This window comes from Dipodomys merriami, unplaced genomic scaffold (assembly GCF_024711535.1).
Source record: "Dipodomys merriami isolate MVZ:Mamm:240054 unplaced genomic scaffold, mDipMer1.0.p SCAF_1, whole genome shotgun sequence".
Taxonomy (NCBI): Eukaryota; Metazoa; Chordata; class Mammalia; order Rodentia; family Heteromyidae; genus Dipodomys; species Dipodomys merriami.
In genome coordinates this window covers 33985583-34005898 of record NW_027202270.1, presented here as the reverse complement: position 1 = coordinate 34005898, position 20316 = coordinate 33985583, and the positions used below count along the sequence as shown (strand labels likewise).

At 36.5% G+C, this 20316-nt stretch overlaps 1 long non-coding RNA gene across 1 annotated transcript in view; it reads right to left on the bottom strand.

The window, feature by feature from the left end:
- The window catches only part of LOC138832944 (uncharacterized), a 38749-nt gene extending 24277 nt beyond the window's left edge, over positions 1–14472 (bottom strand). The window contains exon 1 of the long non-coding RNA XR_011373749.1: positions 14404–14472. This is a non-coding gene — a long non-coding RNA (uncharacterized lncRNA). The remainder of the gene's footprint in view (positions 1–14403) is intronic.
- Between the last annotated feature and the right edge of the window lie 5844 nt (positions 14473–20316).

The window sequence follows — 20316 nt, the reverse complement described above, 5'->3', positions numbered from 1 at the left end:
CTCAATGTTAGGATTCTTTCCTTTTTTCTAGGTCTTATCTGGCCCATATTTAGTTTATTAGTGTAGCACCATGCCTTTTCATGTTACACATACTCCCTTTACCCAAGCACCTGATGCTTTGTTTCAATCTTGTAAAGATGCAGCAAAGAACTGGGTTTCTCTAATCAGTCATCTTCTACCTTCTCAAGTGAATTTTCAAAAAGCAGTTTTCTGACTGAATGAAGTTATCCAAAAGATGATAATGTACATGATGTTCATGTAGTGGAGTATCAGTATCTCCTTTTTTCTGTAAGATAATTACCACTGTCAGATAAATTGATCAGATTTAGTCCCCTTTTAATTACCTTCAGAAAGGCAATAATCTGCAGATCATGTGCATTTGTGACTTTGTTTTTGACTCGTGCTGTTAATACATGAAAATTTCTAGGCCACAGGAAAAAATACACTTTACTCATTATTTTGGGTACTGCTGAAAAACCTGTCATTTGTTGAGGGCTCATTTTCATTTTCTCTAAAAAAGTCCATTATGCAGTTGGGTTAATCACTTTCCTCAGCATTTTTAAGGAAGTCCATTTTTGTTTTTAATACTACACTGCTGTTACTTTGATTTTTATGTGAGAATGGACAAACAAGTCTCTTCATTTCCTGCGAAATGAATGATGAAATTAATTTGAGCAGAATGCCTGAGCTTCTGGATTTAATCTCCAACACACACACACACACACACACACACACACACACACACACACACACACACACACACACACACACTTTTTTCTCTCTCACATACAAAAACACACACTCTAAGTAAAAAAAAATAAGAGTTAAGATAGCTACTAGTCTATAAAAAGAAATAATGGTAATAAAATAACCTGAAACTACCGCTGGACATAATCTTAAAGTCTAGGGGTTGAATCATTACTCTTAGTTGGTGGGTCAAGTTCCTACTCTTTCACTACAGAAAACCTTCCATTTATTGTCTAATAATCTATTCAACTTCTAGGTAGGACTGTCTAAAAGCCTTTCCATCTTTAATTCTGTGTGTATTTCTTCTGTATTTGTAGAAATTGTGACTGTGCTGATGCTCTCCCCTGGCCCTATAAGGAATCATGACATAATGGAAAAGGAAGAACAATATATAGTGATGATTTCCATTTTACACACACAGGAATTTTGCTACAGGAGACCCTTCATCACTCCTTTTCACACAGTAGAGTGTCATCCTTCACATTTCTATGTGCAGTACAGATGCTCTCCTGTAGTGATATGGATGTGTTTGAACTCTGAGATTTACTCTTTATCTATTACTGAGCTTTTAAGGAATCAATAACTAGCATCAGTCTCTTCTACTGAATTCTTACCAGGTGAAGGAGTCAGCCAGGCAGCCATAAATATGTTAGCTGTATTGCTAATAAAGCAACTTTTAGTGTTGAAAGGAGTATGTAATAAAGGTTCCTAGTCATTTACGTCTATGACTAACCATCTAAACTTAGATTTATGGGCTAAAATTGCCTCATCATATTAATCTAGAATACAGAACCAAAAGCAAAGGATGACATGTCTCTAAGTAATGAAAGGAGTGAATATATCTGCAAACTGGTCAGTTTGTCACAGAAAGTGAGAAAGGGGTTAGACAAGATATCATACTTACTTCTCTGTGATCCTGTTGTGCTCAAGTGGTACAATAATGACAATAATAACAATCTTAATATAAATTGCTTTTTTCTTATATATTTTTGTCAAGAATTATAATTTAGAACTCAGAAAAGTGGCTAGGAATGCCTGCAAAAGGAAACTTCCTGTACACTAATACTTTAGAGAATCAAAGATTGTACAGGTAAGGGTACCCAAGGACATATCATGGGTATGAGATGAATGTGTTAAGATTCTAGATTCAGCCACTGTCTGGTGATTGTCCTCTGAGTGCCAGACACCATACATATTGCTTTCACATTTAATTTAGCTTGGAGATGTAGGCATGATTCAACTAATGGTTCAGATAAGAACTTATTAGTTTCCTAAGGTCACACAAATATTAAAATCAGGATTTGAACAGATGATATTGAACAACTTTATTTCATATTCATCCCTCTTTGGTCCCTTCCTGTTTATAAAAGTTCTAATATCTAATTTCTTATTGTCTCTAAGGACTGAAATGATTGTTCCAGTTTGTATTGATTTTAACTACTGATGAGAAAAGCCAAATTTAACTCCTAAAGTTATATTTGAAATGCTATCAAGATAATGGATTTTTCTCTCTTATTTTCAACTGTTGTCATCAGATGCTTTTAAATATATAAAATAAGACCATTCATTTATTCGACGTAAGGGTCACTTTCAGGATAATGACTGCTAGATTTTTCTTTTAAATGGTAGGTATAGATTCAGAGGCTTGTATACTTCTTTCTATGAGTACTTAGGAACAGAATGATTCTTGAAGTGCTTTATACATACATAGGGTCTTTTTGGAACGAATTCAAAATGAACTTCTTCAATAAAACCTTATAATTCAAATGTAAGGATGCTGCAGATATTTTACAAATCCAATCCAATGCAATCTCCTAAAACACTGAGCTGCCTTTAACAAAATCAGTCTTTCTGTCAGGCATTGGCAGTTAAGCTGCAGTCTGCTGAGATGGCTGTATTCAGCAACCTACTCAGCACAGACATTAAGCTCTGGCTGTGACCATGCAATCCCATTTTAAACTCTTGTCTCTATATGTGTCTGTCATCACTTGGCAGCTGACTGGAACAGACATTTAAATCTTTAGATCTGGGAATTTAATTAACGGTTCTGAAATGAAATTGAAGGCTATATTCTATGGTTACACACACACACACACACACACACACACACACACACACACACACACACGATAAAAATTTTAAGCATCTAAAATGCAGCTTTGCTATTCTAAATTTAAAATGGAAGTGTTTTTTATATTATAAATAGCCAATGAACACATATATGTATGCTATTATATATATATGTATATATATATATATATATATATATATATATATATATATATATGGGATTAAATAGTGTAAGCCTTAAGTTGCCTACCTCTATCTTCAGTAAGGTCACTTGGCAGAGTAGAAAATGCAGAGCTAAGGGGAACTAATTCATAGCTTTCTCTCCCACCTGGATGCAGAATTACAATTCAATCTTTTGCTGCTGGCTGGCTCAGCTTTGACCTTTCACACCATTCTAGTCTCTTAGAAATCACTTGGGAGAATGAAGGAAAAATTCCTCTGCTTCACAGTTTAAGGAGCCATGTGGTTCTATGACCCTGTGCCTTTAGGATTTGCTTTTCTAAAGGTGCTGTAAACTTAGTAGGCCCTTTTTGGGACATTGTAGAAAAATATGCTAGGAAAGGTTCTTCTATAGTGTCAGCTTACTGTAATGTCAGTTAGCCACACTTGCTGAATTTTGGAATAGTGCAATGTAAAGCAATGATAAACCCAAGAGATCATTTCCTCTTGACAAAGGAGGAGCATGAAGTTCCAAATGGCCACATAGTGATAATCTGACAGACTTGATTTTTATATTTGTATGTTGTTTGTTTAGCAGTATTGAGGACTGAACTCCAGAACTCAGAGTCTCACACTTGTGAGGCATCACCTCTACTTCTTGAGCCATAATCTCAGCCTTTTTGATTTGATTTTTGTTTTTGAGAGAGGTTCTCCATAAGTTTGCCAAGGTCAACTCAACCCATGATCATTCTGCTTCTTTCTAGTAGCTGGACATACAGGCATGTGCCATCCACCATGTATAGCTATAGCCTTGCTTGAGAAACTGATGTTGTTTCATTCAGAGTCCAAATCTTCATCAGTTCATAGTATATGCTTTAAAAAAGAATCATAGATACCAGGTGCCCATTGACTCACACTGTAATTCTAGCTACTTAGCAGGCTGAGATCTGAGGAATGTGATTTGAGATCAGCCTGGAGAAAGAAAGTCTGTGAGACTCTTCTCTCTGATTAACCACCACTATAGTCAGAAATCAACCTCAGATGCAATTGTTAGAAGGCTAGCCTTGAGCAAAACAACAAAAAAACCTCAGGTACAGCACCCAGGCCCTGAGTTCAAGCTACAGAACTGGCACAAGAAAAGAAGAAAGGAAGAAATGAAGACAGGAAGAAAGAAAGAAAGGAAGAAGGAAAGAAATGAAAGACAAAAAAGAAAGAAGGAAAGAAAGAAAATTTGTTATTTTTAATGACTTTTTTCAACACATTGGAGAACATTAATATTTTGGTGTCCATTTGTAAGGTGCAATGTACGTTCTTGTAATCCCAACAACTGAGAGGTTCAGGGAGAAGGATTATTCATGAATTCTGACTTGATTACAAAGTGAGTTTAATGCCAGTCTAGGGTACATTTTGAGACATTATTAAATAAGCAAAGAAATAAAGATTCATAATTTCTTACTTTTGTTATTATGTATCAACAAAGGTGATCTATCATTATTTACAGTTCAACCCCAAACTAAACCTGCCTCAGAGGAAAAATAAAGGAGTTTACTGTGTATTAAGAAAGTAGCAAAGGAGGAGTCCGGGAAGATGGCGGAGGAGAAGCTGGAGTCTAAGTTAGCTCTTGCATAGAAAGCAGTTTTAGAGTTGCAGTGAACAGTCCTAAGTCAGAGAATTACACCAAGTGAATCATCACAGGACAGAGAGTTTGGCCAGAGAAGGAAACCCAGGCAAGGAGACACTTCTGAGCCCTTGCCAGCAGCTGCTGCGGCGGCGGCAGCTATGGCGGTGGCGGGCGAGCGCAGCCGCCATACCTGAGCAACAGAGAGTCCGGGATGAAGGAGCCAGACACAGCAGGCAAGCGGATTCTACTCAACAGCAGCAAGAACTGACAAGGAGAGGACATCTTCATCCTGCAGGTCACAGACCAGAGACGACCCAGGATCCAAGACTCGGCGTGAGTAGAAGCCTGATGTCCTCACTCCTTCTCAGGGAGCAGAAGAGGGAAGGCCACCCCTCCCCCCCCAGCACCGGTGATCTCCATCTTGGATACCGACAAAGCTCGGAGGAGCTGCTAGCTCCAACCCAGGCCTTGGAATAAAACGAGTCATTTAGCAGGTCACAAGAACTTAACGGCGAAGTGACCTGCCAGACTCAGCTCCACCCAGGGAAAAGTCACCCAGCTCGGGCGCCAGCCCGAGGAGTGGGTTTCTTCACTGGGTAATCAGAGCCAGAGGCTGCCCCTCCCTCTAGCAGCCTTGACAAGCAATTGAAAATCAGTAAACAGAAACCCTGAGAATGGCTCCAGGCTGGGCTCTGTGAGGTTTTCACAAACCAGCCCCAGAAAAGCTACCAGAACCTAGCCTCATCACTGCATCCCCCTCTTTTGTGATACTCAAAGCAGATCTGTCTCCCAATGAACTAGCCTGGGAGGAGGATCGCCAAATCCTGGGTAAAGCAGAGCATTTTACTGCCTGTTTGAACAAACTGACTTAAGAAACCAACCAAAACACAGGACCACAAGCAGACCAGAGACTCCAACAAGAGGCAGGTTACGGACACAAGGGAGATACAGGATTTTTCCCACTCCTCCCCCCCAAAAAAAATCAAAGAAATTTTTGTTTTGTTTTGTTTTTTGTTTTTTGTTTTTTGTTTTTTAGTTTTTATTTTTGGTACCTTATATAAAAATTTTGTTTCTTTTCTAAAACTTTTTTCAATCTTTAATCTTTGCCTTTTTTGATAAAAAAATGTTTTCCAGAAAGTTTCTTTTCCTCTTATAATTTTTATTTTGGGGATACGGGAGTGTACGTTCTTGCTTTCTTTTTTGGTCTTCTTTCTCTTTTTAAATTATCTTTGTTTTTTGTTTAGCTCTACTGAACTTCTCATCTTTTTCTTCTTCCTTTCTTATCTTTTTCACCTTCTCCTCTCTTTCATTCTTCTTTATGTTACTTAATTCTTGTCCTGCACACCCTCAGATAAACATGTAGTTGACTATTAGACCCTATCCCCCACTGTGTACACACTTAATCCACAAATTTATTACACAAGTCAAAACCTCTAAGACGTAAATTCCCTAATAGCAGTACTACCTCTTTATACGTATATAATATTTTAAGCATTTTTATTTTTAAGTTTTTCACATCTACTTTATATCCCTCCCCTTCTCTGAATAAATTCACGTTCTTATCTAAATAGATTGTTATCGAATCTACATAATTTTTATGAATTTCTACCTTTCTATTTTTTCTGGTCTCTTTTCTTTTCCTGTTCCCTTTCTCTTTTTTTCTTCTTTTTTCTTTCTCTCTCTGCTTTCATCCTACTCAACCTATTTCCTGCTTTGAGATTAAGACTTAGTTAACTCCCCCAGAGCCTCCCCACATCAATCTATTCCTATTTTTTTACCCACATCTCTCCCGAACCCTAATAATTTCTGGTCTTCCAAATTCTTCTTTGCAGTCAGTAGCCCATTAGCGTATAGTTGTTTGATGTTGAATAGATGAATCTGTTGAACTAGATTGTATCTGTAGACTATTGACTGTGCAAATTCAGACTTGGGTTGATGCTTGCCTTAAGATAGTGTTCTAGCACAAAACTGGTGCTATTTTCATCTCAAATGGGCAGAGTAAGCCGGAAAAACACAAGGAAAATGGCAAATCCGGGTATCTCAATTCACAATCCCGATAATCAGGGGACAGAACAGATAATGAATAATCCAGAGGAGAATTCCCAAACAGCTCTACAAACACTGCTGGCAAACATGATAAATCAAAAGATTGAAAGCATACAAAGGTCTCTGTATGAGCGTGATAGGGAGAGAGAGGAGGCATTTCAAAAGTTTATACAGGAATATCATAAGCATAAGGAAGCTACTCAAAAGCTGATACAGGATTTGCATGAACAGCTTGAGAATACTCAAAGAGAAAGACAGGAATGGCATGAACAGGCTGAGAACACTCAAAGAGAACTACAGGAATCCCACGAACGGGAGGAAGCTTATCAAAGAGTAATAGAGGAATTGAGAGAGAAGGAAGAGAATACACAAAGATCACTAAAGGCGTTCATGGAATCCATAACAAAGAGCTGAAGGAAGTCAGGGAGACCACAAAGGGAATGCTGAATGGAACCCAACAGGAGGAATCGGAGTCCAAGGAAACCATAACCAATCAACTAAGTGATCTGAGAATAAACACTGAACATCAAATTAAGGAAGTAAAGAAGTTCATACAAGATCTAAAACAAAGCTTCAACAAAGAACTTGAAGCCATCAGAGCTGACCAATTAGAAGGAAAAGAGATAAAAAACAAAGTAGAAAGTCTTGACAGCAGGTTAGTCCATGCAGAAGATCGAATCTCAGGGATTGAAGACAGCCTAGATATTATAGAGAAAGAACATACAACCATCCAAGACAAGTCCAAGAAATATGATAGATCTATCCAACACGTGGAAGACACCATCAGAAGGCCTAATCTAAGGATAATGGGTGTAGAGGAGCACCTAGAAACAGAAGTCAATGGTCTAGGAAATTTGTTTAACAGGATCCTAGCAGAGAACTTCCCAAACATACAAAAAGATAGGCCTATTCAGATACAAGAAACTTTTAGAACTTCAAACAAACAGACCAGACCAGAATAGGACATCCCACAGTCACATTATAATCCACACAGGATCAACTCAGACCAAGGAAAAGAGCCTTAAAGCTGTCAAGGAGAAAAGATTAATCACCTATAAAGGAAAACCAATTCAAATCACCTCAGATTTCTCAGCAGAGACAATCAAAGCAAGAAGAGCCTGGAACGATGTATGCCATGCCCTAAAAACAAACAACTATCAACCAAGAATACTGTACCCAGCTAAACTCTCCTTCATAACTGAAGGCCAAATAAAAACCTTCCACAGCAAAGAAAAATTGAAACAATACATCTCCACCAAACCAGCCCTACAAAAGATTCTTAAAGATGTCCTACACATAGAAAACCAACAAGACCACAATAAAGGTCAAAAAACTGCACCCAAACTGAGAATCCAAGAACCATAGGAAGAACCCAGTTTTCGCAACCCCCAAGAAGGTGGATAACATGGCAGGAACTCCCAAATACCTCTCAGTCCTTTCTCTTAATGTTAACGGACTAAACTCTCCAATTAAGCGACATAGACTGTCTAGTTGGATAAAAAACAATACCCTTCTATCTGCTGCCTTCAGGAGTCACATCTTGCCCGTAAAAACAAACACATTTTCAATGTTAAAGGTTGGACAAAATCTACCAAGCAAAAGGCCCCCATAAACAGGCGGGAGTTGCAATCCTAATATCAGATAAAATAGACTTCAAATTAAAACTCGTGAGAAGAGATAAAGAAGGTAGCTACATACTAATTAATGGATCTCTCTTTCAGGAGGATATTACAATTCTAAATATCTACTCGCCAAATAATGGAGCACCCAAATTTATCAAAGAAACACTACTTTCCCTCAAATCCCATATAGATCCAAAGACATTAATTGTTGGGGATTTTAACACACCACTCTCCCCACTAGATAGATCAACTCGGCAAAAACTCAACAGAGAAACTACAGATCTAAACAGCTGCATAGATCAACTAGATTTAACAGATATCTACTGAACATTTCACCCAGCAGCATCAGAATACACATTTTTCTCAGCAGCACATGGAACATTTTCTAAAATAGACCACATTTTAGGCCACAAAGCAAACTTGTCCAAATTCAGAAACATTGAAGTTATATCTTGCATTCTCACTGACCACAAGGGAATAAAATTAGAACTCAACACCAAAAGCCACCAAAGAAAGTCTGGTATCACATGGAGGCTGAACAACACACTGCTGAATCACCAGTGGGTAATGGAAGAGATTAGAAAGGAAATTCAAATGTTCATGCTATTCAACAAAAGTGAACACACAAATTACCAGCTCCTCTGGGACACAGCAAAGGCAGTACTCAGAGGCAAGTTTATAGCTCTGAGCGCCTACATCAACAAATTGGAGATATCTGAATCCAACAATCTAATGACACATCTAAACCTCCTTGAAAAAGAGCAGCAAGATAAACCCCAATCCAGTAGACCGAAAGAAATAATTAAAATTAAATCAGAATTAAATGAATTAGAATCCAAAAAAGCTATAGAAAGAATCAACAAAACAAAGAGTTGGTTCTTTGAAAAAATTAACAAAATGACAGACCCTTAACAAATCTTATCAAAAAAGAAGAGAACACACCCAAACAAATAAACTCAGAGATGAGAATGGAAACATCACCACGAAAACAACCAAGATTCAAAACATTATAAGGGAATACTTCTCAAAACTTTATGCTAATAAGTTTGAGAACTTGACAGAAATGGACCTTTTCCTAGCAAATACTGACATGTCAAAACTAAACCAAGATGAGTTAAACCAGCTTAACAGGCCCATATCAAGCATTGAAATAGAAACAGCAATAAGAGACCTTCCAGCTAAGAAAAGTCCAGGACCAGATGGTTTTACAGCGGAATTCTACAAGGCCTTCAAAGCTGAGCTCACACCAATACTCCTTCAACTCTTCAATGAAATTGAAAGAGAAAGCTCACTACCGAACACATTCTATGAAGCCATCATAACCCTCATCCCAAAACCAGGCAGGGACTCATCAAAGAAAGAGAACTATAGACCCATTTCTTTGATGAACATTGATGCAAAACTTCTCAACAAAATTTTGGCCAATCGACTTCAACAATTCATCCAAAAAAATCATACACCACGATCAAACAGGATTCATTTCAGGGATGCAAAGGTGGTTCAATATACGCAAATCAATTAATATTATTCATCACATCAACAGGAGCAAGAATAAGAACCACATGGTTATCTCAATAGATGCAGAAAAAGCTTTCGACAAGATCCAACACCCCTTTATGATGAAGGTTTTGGAAAAATTAGGAATCCATGGAACATTCCTCAATACAATAAAGGCTGTATATGACAAACCTACAGCCAGCATTATACTCAATGGTGAAAAACTAAAGCCATTTCCTCTTAACTCAGGAACAAGACAAGGATGTCCACTCTCTCCACTTCTCTTCAATCTAGTATTAGAATGCCTAGCTACAGCAATAAGACAAGATGCAGACATAAAGGGGATCCAAATAGGGAAAGAAGAAATAAAACTCTCCCTCTTTGCAGACAACATGATCTTGTATTTAAGAATCCCATAGGCTCCACACCCAAATTACTCAAGTTGATTCAAAACTTTGGCAAAGTAGCAGGGTATAAAATTAACCCCCAAAAATCAATGGCCTTTCTGTATGACAACAACGAGAAAAGTGTGGCTGAAATTAGGAAAGCAACTCCATTTGTAATAGCCCCACAAAAAATAAAATACCTAGGAATTAACTTAACCAAAGAAGTGAAGGACCTCTATGATGAAAACTTTAAAATCTTCAAAAAGGAAATCAACACAGAACTTAAAAAATGGCAAAACCTCCCATGCTCCTGGATTTGAAAGATTAACATTGTGAAAATGGCAATAATTCCCAAGGCTATCTACAAATTCAACGAGATACCTTTCAAAATTCCAAGCTCATTCTTCAAGGAAATAGAAGAGGCAATCCAAAAATTCATATGGAACAATAAAAGACCCCGAATAGCAAAAACGCTCCTCAACGGAAAGAACACTGCTGGAGGAATATCAATACCAAATTTCAATCTCTACTATAAAGCCATAGTAATCAAAACAGCTTGGTATTGGCATAAGAACAGACCTCAGGACCAATGGAATAGAATTGAAAACCCAGAAATGTACCTACAGACCTATAGCCATCTAATCTTCGATAAGGGAGCTAAAACAATAGAATGGAAGAAAGACAGCCTCTTCTGTAAATGGTGCTGGCAAAATTGGTTAACTACTTGTAGAAAACTAAAGCTAGATCCTTATATATCACCCTGCACCAGAATAAACTCCAAATGGATCAAAGTCCTTGAAGTCAAAGCAGACACTCTGAAAACATTACAGGATGGAATAGGAGAAACCCTAGGTCTTCTTGGCTCAGGCCGAAATTTTCTGAATAGAGACCCAGAAACACAACACATCAAAGAAAGGTTGGACAAATGGGATTGCATAAAGTTGCAGAGCTTCTGCATGGCAAAGGACATAGCTAGCAAGATCAATAGAAAGCCCACGGATTGGGAGAAGATCTTTACTAGCCATACAACGGACAAGGGTGTCATATCTAAAATATACTTGGAACTCAAAAAATTAAATCCCCCAACAACAAATCCTCAAAGAAACAACTGCCCAATAAACAAGTGGGCGATAGACTTAAAGAGAAACTTCTCCGAAGAAGAAGGATGGCCAATAGACACATGAAGAAATGCTCACCTCCCTAGCCATAAAAGAAATGCAAATCAAAACAACATTGAGATACCACCTCACTCCAGTTAGAATGGCAAAAATCAAGAACTCTAACAACAACAGATGCTGGAGGGGATGTGGACAGAAGGGAACCTTACTTCATTGTTGGTGGGAATGTAAACTTGTTCAACCACTCTGGAAAGCAGTATGGAGGTTCCTCAAAAGACTCCACATAGAACTCCCCTATACCTAGCAATCCCACTTTTGGGCATTTACCCAAATGTTTACAAACAAGACCATACTAAAGCTACCAGCCCAACTATGTTTATTGCAGCATTATTTACCATAGCTAAGATATGGAACCAACCCAGATGCCCCTCAGTAGATGAATGGATCAAGAAAATGTGGTATATATACACAATGGAATTCTATGCCTCCATCAGAAAGAATGACATTGCCCCATTTGCTAGGAAATGGAAGACTTAGAAAAAATTTTATTAAGCGAAGTAAGCCATGCCCAAAGAAACATAGGCCCCATGGTTTCCCTTATTTGCAATATCTAATATATGTATGAGTCAAGCGGAAAAGGTCAGATAATGTGATGTTAGGAAAATGAACCCTTAAATATGTATTTTAATGTTTTTTTCGTTCATGCATGTGTTTCTAACGCATTTATAAGATTATTTCTTTGTTGCTTTGTATGTCCCTCCCCCACAGTATAACCCCTGCTTTCACTATATTTGATGTCAGTATAACTTGTGGAGGAGATGGGGAAAAACAAGTCGTCTAAGGATACAGGTGGACCTGTTGCAACAATGAGAAGCACAAGTTTTCATGTAGAAAACTAGCTTTACAATGTTGCTGCGGGGGGTGGGGGGGAAGGATTGTGACTGGGGGTGGGTGGGGGGAGGCTGGGAAGGGATGTGAAGGGTAAACAAAGGAGGAGGCTGCAATGCTTGGTAAGAAATGTACACATTATCCTGCCCATGTAATTGTAACCCCTCTGTACAGTATGTTCACACATAAAATAAAATAAATTAAAAAAAAGAAAGTAGCAAAGTGTTTACCACTATGTACTGAAGAATTAGATTTTCCAAGGTTTGAACCTTTAAGTTGCTATTGTTAGTGTGTGTGAAGTCTCCATTTACACTTAGTAAAACTTTATTTTCACCTTGTAAAATGAAAATATGTTGTAACTACCTCATAAGCTTGTGTGAGGATTAAATATGATAAAAGTTTAGAACTGTACCTAGTACATGTTAAATTGATGTAAAGGTAACTAGTACTATTATTAGTTATAATTCCAGCATCTTTATTTCACCGAAGCTATTTGTTATTTGACCTGATTACCAAGGTTATTATCTATCTTGTAGTTTCTATTACATTTAAATTATAGAAAAGATATATAATTATATAGTAAACTACGCACAGTCTCTCTCTGACCAACTAGCAAAATAGTTGACAAAATAAGAAGTCAATACATGTTAGTTTTTCTCACTAATGTGGACTTACTGATGTGTCCTTAAAACATACACAACTCTTTCAATAGGTAACATATTTCTAGGTTATAAACTTCAACTTAAACAATTCAAAGCTTTACATAGGAGGCTTTACTTCTTTCTTTATTCAGATGTTATTCTCACTACCATGGTGACTGTCATTTCTTGCTGTACACATGTCTTTCTAATATTAATTTAAGCAAATTACACATTACACATGTAATATGTTTCACAAATTTTCTTTATTTTTCTTCTTTACTTAATACATCTTGGAGAGTTTGATATACCATGAGAAATTTTTCTTTTGCTAATTTGCACCCTACTGTAGCTATATACTAATATTATTTGCAAGATATTATTATTTGTAAGGATTTCCTTTTCTTCTTCTTACTATCATTATTAATATTACTTTGTGCTGGTGGGTATGGAACCCATGGTCTTCTACACTAGGATAGGGCTTTATCACTGAGATATTAATCCAGACCTCCTATAATATTATTAACTGTCTATCTATTGATATGTTTTGAGTTGTTTCCAAATATTTGCTATTACAAGGAAAGCTGCAACTAGTAACTGTATTTATATCAGTCTGCATTATGGAAGGCCATCTGTAGAATAAATCCCCAGGAGTGAAATTGTTGTATGAAGTTCACATTTAATGTTTTCATGCCAAACAATCCTCTAGAATGTACCCAGCTATGCTAAACATTAGATACTCTTTAACTGTTGCATTTTGCCAATCTGGATACATGAAAAATAATACCCCAGTGTATTTCTCTTTGTTTTTTTAAATTAGAGATAAAAATTTGGAGACATTTCTGCCTTTCCTTCAGAAAGGAACCATCCTCCTGGTCTTAGCCTCCTGTAGAGCTGGGGTTACAGGCATGGGATAACAGTACCTGGTTTGTAGTTATTATTATATAAGCAATTCTAAAGTTTTGAGGTTGATTTGAACTTTCCATTATTTAAGGGTGATTTGAATTTTCCATTCTGAAGATATTGGTCTTAATTGTTAAGGACTATAAAATGTTATGAACATGAATACTTATTTCCTATCTGATTAGAAACTTCCTCTAGCCCATTTTTCTCTCCCATTGCTGTTCAGATACGGTTTCACACTTTTGCTTAGTGCTTGCCTCAGACTGTGAACCATCATCTGCCTCTTCCCTGCTGCCATATCCATGGCTTCCAGATGCATACTTCTTGTTGGTTAAGATACTTTTACTTGTATTGAATTTAAACTGTGATCCTCTTCATCTTTGTCTTCTGAGTAGCAGAGATTATAGTAATATAGCACCATGCCTAGCCTTAAAAAATAAAAACATTTCTTATCTCTTTTGTTTAAAACGGCAGTACTAACCCTTACTAGCAAGTAGAAGATTCTAAATATATGCTTATTGGCTTCAGTTATAAGAATTCTACATTATTAGACATTCATTACTCTTTAATCCTCATTAAAGCTCCTCACTGAAGTTCATCTGTTTGTGCCAAATATCATACCCCACATATCTCTGGAAATATTGTTCCCATTGTGAATGGTGAGAAGATAAGCCACCTGGCCATAAGTGCCTCCCTCCCTTTACTTACCTCTCTTCCATTAGAGTAGGTGTTACTGTACAGTATGTGTGTGATGTTGTATTCTCCTTTGAGGTAGTCATATTAGAATGTTTACCTTATCCATAAAAGATGTAACAGTACGCTTGTCTACTATGTATGTGTCATAATTCTCTATGGAATGTATGATATAGTTAATACACTTTTAAAAATGGAGACATACCACAATGCCATTTTTATTTAAATAAGCTATTAAAATAATTCCCTATTTATATGAGATATTCATTGAATATCTGAGGAAAAGTTATGCTTTACTCAAATAGTACTTCTAGAAACAAGGTTTCTCATGGAACTACATAAGATTTGCTGTCTTGGAAATAACTGCTCTTTTCATAAAGACATTCTATGGCTACTGGAGTAAAAGTTTTATTCATCTGAAGTTTGAAAATATAACATACAAAGTAGCATTATTGATAGAGTGTATACTTTTGATAGGTACTGTTAAAATTTTAAATTTACTTTTATTAAAAAATAATAATTTGAAAAATAATATCATCAATATCTCTATTTAATAAGTAAAGGAATAATAATAGTTACTCTTAAATTTTAAGATATTAAGACTCTTACCCAAAGCATCTAGTAGAGGTTTAATAGTACCAGACTTTGAATCAACATAGCCTGACTCTAGTTGCAGAAGGAGGACATCTGAGCTTCCTTCTGCCCTAAGATCTGGAGATGAAGGAATGTGTGGAATTAAGAGGAAGGAGGGAAGGAGAAAAGGAAATAGAGAGAGGGAAGAGGAGAGAGGTAGAGAAAGATAGAAGGAGAGAGGAAGGGAGAGATGAAGGTAGCAGGAGCACAAAGATTGCTTGATTCCTTGAACACTGGCATCTAAGGGAAGTTACTGGTTTCCATGCCAACTCCATCACAAACCTATCATTACCTGAAAAACGACTGGATATGACAACCAATTCTCTATTCTTGCATGCACTTTTAGATTTGCAGTCTCCTTTGGGTGGGCAGGAGTACACATACTGTCTTTCTAACAAATCTGCAGGAATCCAGGACTAAGTTCTGTTTTACTGAGGTTGCCTATGAAGAAGATAAATGGTAATTACTTTCATTATCAAGAACAAAGTTGAATTTTATTACTACTCTTCCAAATATGGCACAATTGAAGTACTTGTTGTTTCCCTTCTTTCTCTGCATAACAGGTGTATGTTGTGTTTGTGTGTGTGTACATTGTATGTGTATGTGTGAGAGAGATTAAAAACACATGTATATAGATATAGGTAGATTTAGTTAAAATTTCTTCAGGAACTGTACAAGGAAGCTGCTAGTGCATCTCTCTCTTTTTTTTTTGTGTCGGTTGTGGGGCTTAAAATCTGGGTTTGGGCGCTGTCCCTCAGCTCTTCAGCTCAAGGCAAGGGCTCTACCGCTTGAGCCACAGTGCCACTTCCGGTTTTCTAGTGGTTTATTGGAGATAAGAGTTTCACGGACTTTTCTGGCTGGGCTGGCTTTGAACCGTGATCCTCAGTTCTCAGCCTCCTCAGTAGCTAGGATTACAGGCATGAGCCACCAGCACCCAGCTTGTAGTGAATCTCTTAACAGGAACCTACTTCTGTAAATTGCATGATGAAGAAAACCAAACTGAGGTACGGAGTCAGGCCTAACTCCATGAACTGGTCATCACCTACCTCATTCATAGAAATAGAGCAACACACTAGAAAAGTGCATGACTGTCATGTTAGTTCAGTGACAGACACAGAAAAAAAAAGAAGAGAACAAAACTCCTTGGTAAGTATGGGTTAAGTTGGCTGAAAATTTGTTGGATAAATAGCATTTTTTGCATGTAGTAAAAGCCTAATTCTGACTTAACAATTTAACCTTCTTAGTTTTGTAGTTTGATATTTTGCCAAGAGTTTCATGAAATTCTTAAATGAATTAGCATTTCATAATTTAATTCCTCATTTTTCATTTGTATATTGCTACATTCTAAAATGTGAGAAAATAAAAATCTGGCTGAACTAAGAAAGTAAAAGTCTACCCTGCTATTGAATAGGCTCAAATACAGACACAGATAACAGCTAATTTAACAGGAAATGGTATTTCTGCCAAGGGATATACTGCAGCTAGAAACTTCCATAATGACTAGCTTCAATCAAGTGAAGGCTGCCTTTTACTGAGCAAGAAACTGTTCTCAACAACTGTAAATTATCAGAAATTTTGCTCTCTGAAAATGAATCAGTAAGAATTAAGCATTACATGCTTGCCTGGAATATGGAAGTTAAGTTGACACAGAGAACAAAGAATGGTTCAAAATCTAGGATGACCTAGAGCTTCACTATAAGATTTTAAAATACAACGTTCTATCTGCATCCTAATTAACTGTGGTTTCCAAACACATAGCTACAGAATGCACTTTGTAGGCCCTGTTTAAGGTCTATTGAAAATCTACTTTATATACATTTTCTAACCATGTATCCTTTGCCTTCTCAGTTTTATAAAATTTTTACTTTTATCCTTTGTTTTGTTCCATGCTCATACTCCTGTTCACATATGGTCTACCTCTAGCAAAGGTCAACAAACCACGTATATATCTGGTGGTTTATTGTAGATTGATTAGGTTTAGATAAGTGGCTAAAGAGATCTGAAAAAAGATGATTCTGGTACGTCAGAGAAGCTAGTAGTGTGATTCAGAAGGAGAAAGGATTAAAGTTGAATGAAATATAGGTATAGGATTAATTCATAAAATATGTGGCATGCCTTGCTTCTCTATTTGCAGAGGTAGACAGGCATTTTAGATCAAAGCCTGTAAGCAACAAAGGGGGAAATAAAATCGGTTTCTAAGCTTACAGTCATTAAGGCAAAAGCAAATTGCCTGGCAAAAGTCAATTCTTCTTGCCACTGGGATTTGCAAGAAATGTGTCTCATCAAGAGAGACTGATGAAGTACATTAACCATCTCTCAATTGAATAAATACTGTTAACATTCTAGACAAAAGCAACTCCTAATGTTGAAACTCCTCAGGACTGAAGAGCTTGTTCTGTCTGTGCTGGCACTGATTGCATCCCCACTCCTGCCCTGATTTTTCAGTTCTTTCAGCCTTTGTGAAGTGATAAAGGATCTAGTCAGAGTGTGAGCCCTTCCTATGTGTACATGTGGGCTATTAGCAGCATAGAAGTTAAGGAAAGAACAGAGTGGCTCAATCTGCTCATTAATTTCATCTTCTATTTCCCCCAGAACTTTCACTAAAATAAGTCAGAGAAACACAAATCTAATCCTATCTACTCTATTAAAACACAATATTATAGTCACTGAATGGTACAGTTCATTTTCTATTAAAATACATTTTAAGTAAAAAAAGCATTTAAATAATAAAAAGAAGTAAAGCTTATGCTAAAGAATTAAAGGGTTTTCCAAAAACTTTACAAATATATACAAGAAAAGCAAACACTCAGGACATACTTGTAGTCAATTTGGGACTACTCTTCAGGGTTCTAAAAGATTTTAAATATTTAAATTATGACAAGAGAAGCAATAATTACTTAAATCTATAAAATGAAATTTCTGGTCATTTTTCAAATCAAGTTTGAAGGGACACAAAACCAGTATCCTCTTAAAAGAATTTCTTTTTTTTAAAGTTTTTTATCCAGTGAATCTTTGCAGTTGTCCAAATTTAAAAAATATTTTATTCATGAATAGAAGCCATCAGTATTTTTAAAGCAGTTGCAAATTAAGGCTCAGAATATGGATTAGTGGTAGAGTGCTTGCTGGGCATGTATGAGACCGAGTCTGATTTTTTGGTACCACGTCAATAAAAATAAATGAATAAAATTAATTTTAAAGTATTTGAAATTTCTGAGAAACTTTTCATCTGCAATTATTTTCATTCTGTTAGTATTATTTTGTTCTGAAGTTATTTGACAACTTAATCAACAAAATCACTATAAATCACTATTAAATAAAGAAAATTGATATAAAAGTTGCAAGCTTTAATCCCCTATTACAAAGATGCTTGCAACTCAGATGGGAAACAATTGTTTAAAATCTGTTATTAGGTGTAAGCACACATGCATTTAATGAGTGCTAGTTACAGACCACCAACACCTGAGGTACTTAGTGGCTTTAGGATCTTAGCAAAGATTGGATAGCACAAAGGTATTTGTTAAACTAGGTATAAGGTACGCTTGAATAGAAAGAGGAGAAAAGACAAACATGTGTTGTTAGCAGATTTACCTTTGTGGTATTTGAGGAAGGGAAATAAACAAATGTAATTAAAGGACTGAGACTTTAGTAGTTCTACTTTCTTGTACTGTGTTAGTAGGTAGCAGAAAGTGAACTAAATGTGCTGGTTGTTTCTTATTTTATTGTCACTGTGGTAAAATAGCAGCAATAACCAACTTAGAAAGAGAAATAGAGAAATAGTTTATTTGAGCTCATAATTATGGAGGTTTTATTTGTTATTTTTAATAATCTTTAGTGAAAGATGATGAGCAGGGAAGTTACAACTACATAAGTAAGGTAATGAGTACATTTGTTTTTAAACACTGTTAACCAATCCCTCATTTTCTCTCCTGCTTACTCCTCCCTACTCCCCTCCTCCCACAAGTTGTAAGGTTCATATCCAACATTGCATCAAGTGAATATCAATGTTGCATTAGTTCATCCTTTGCTCTGCTGTTCCTATGATTCCTTTTCTTTTCCACGGATCAATTAATCTTATATGCAAGACACAAGATAGAGAAAAGTAAAAAAAATGAAAAAAACCTACATGCAGGGTCTAATAAGAACCTCTTGTTTCCATATATTGGAGTTCATGTTGATACACTTTATTTTATATGGTCCTATGCACTAAGCAATTGGATTATTGAGATCTCCTGTTAAAAATATCATAGACACAAAGAAACATAGGTTCCATGGTTTCCCTTATTTGCAATAACTAATATACGTCTAGGATAATATTACCAGACAAGAAGAAAAGGTCAAAAGCTATGTACATACAAGATGCTATATGAAATGAACACAAGAGGTTTTATCTTTGTCACTGTTGTTTTTAATGTAGTATGTGATTTTTGTCTCTTGTATGTTTTTCCCCTATGGTATAACCTTTGTTGTCACTGTATTTATTTATGGTATAACCCTTGTTGTCACTGTATATATACATTTTTCTAATTTGGGAGGGGAAGGGAAATAACAAAATCCTGAAACAAGAATACAGTTTGACCCATTGTAACAATGATCTGTACAAGACACGATGTTGAAATGAACTTTACAACTTGGCGGGGTGGGGAAGGGTGAGGAAGTGGGGAGTTGAGGGGGAGGAGAGAGCAGTTGGGGAAGTGGGGAGGGAAGGGATGGTAGGAGAAAAACAAAGGCGGGGTAACAATGTTCAATAGGTAATGGACTCACCTTACTCATGTAACTCTAACCCCTCTGTACAGTATCTTTACAATAAAATATAAAAAAGTAGACATATTCTAGTTCTTACAAATGAGGGAAACCATACAACCCACTTTTCTTTGGGTCTGGCTTACTTCATTAAATATACTTTCCCCAGATCTTTCCATTTCCTTATGAATGGAGAAATATCATTCTTTCTTTTTTTGTTTTAAATAAGTTTTTATTGTGAAAATACTGTACAGAGGGGTTACAGTTACATGAGCAAGGTAATAAGTACATTTCTTATCCATCATTGTTGCCTCCTTCTTTGTTTTCCCCCTACCATCCCATCTTTCCCACCTCCTCAACTACACCCCCCTCTTTTTTAAAATTTTTATTTTATTGTAAAGATGCTGTACAGAGGGTTTAGAGTTACATGGGTAAGGTAATGAGTACATTTCTTGTTGAACATTGTTACCCCCTCCTTTGCTCTTTCTGATGAAAGCAAGGAACTCAATTATGTAGATGTTTTAATGTACAGTTTGCTGACAAATGGCTATTGAG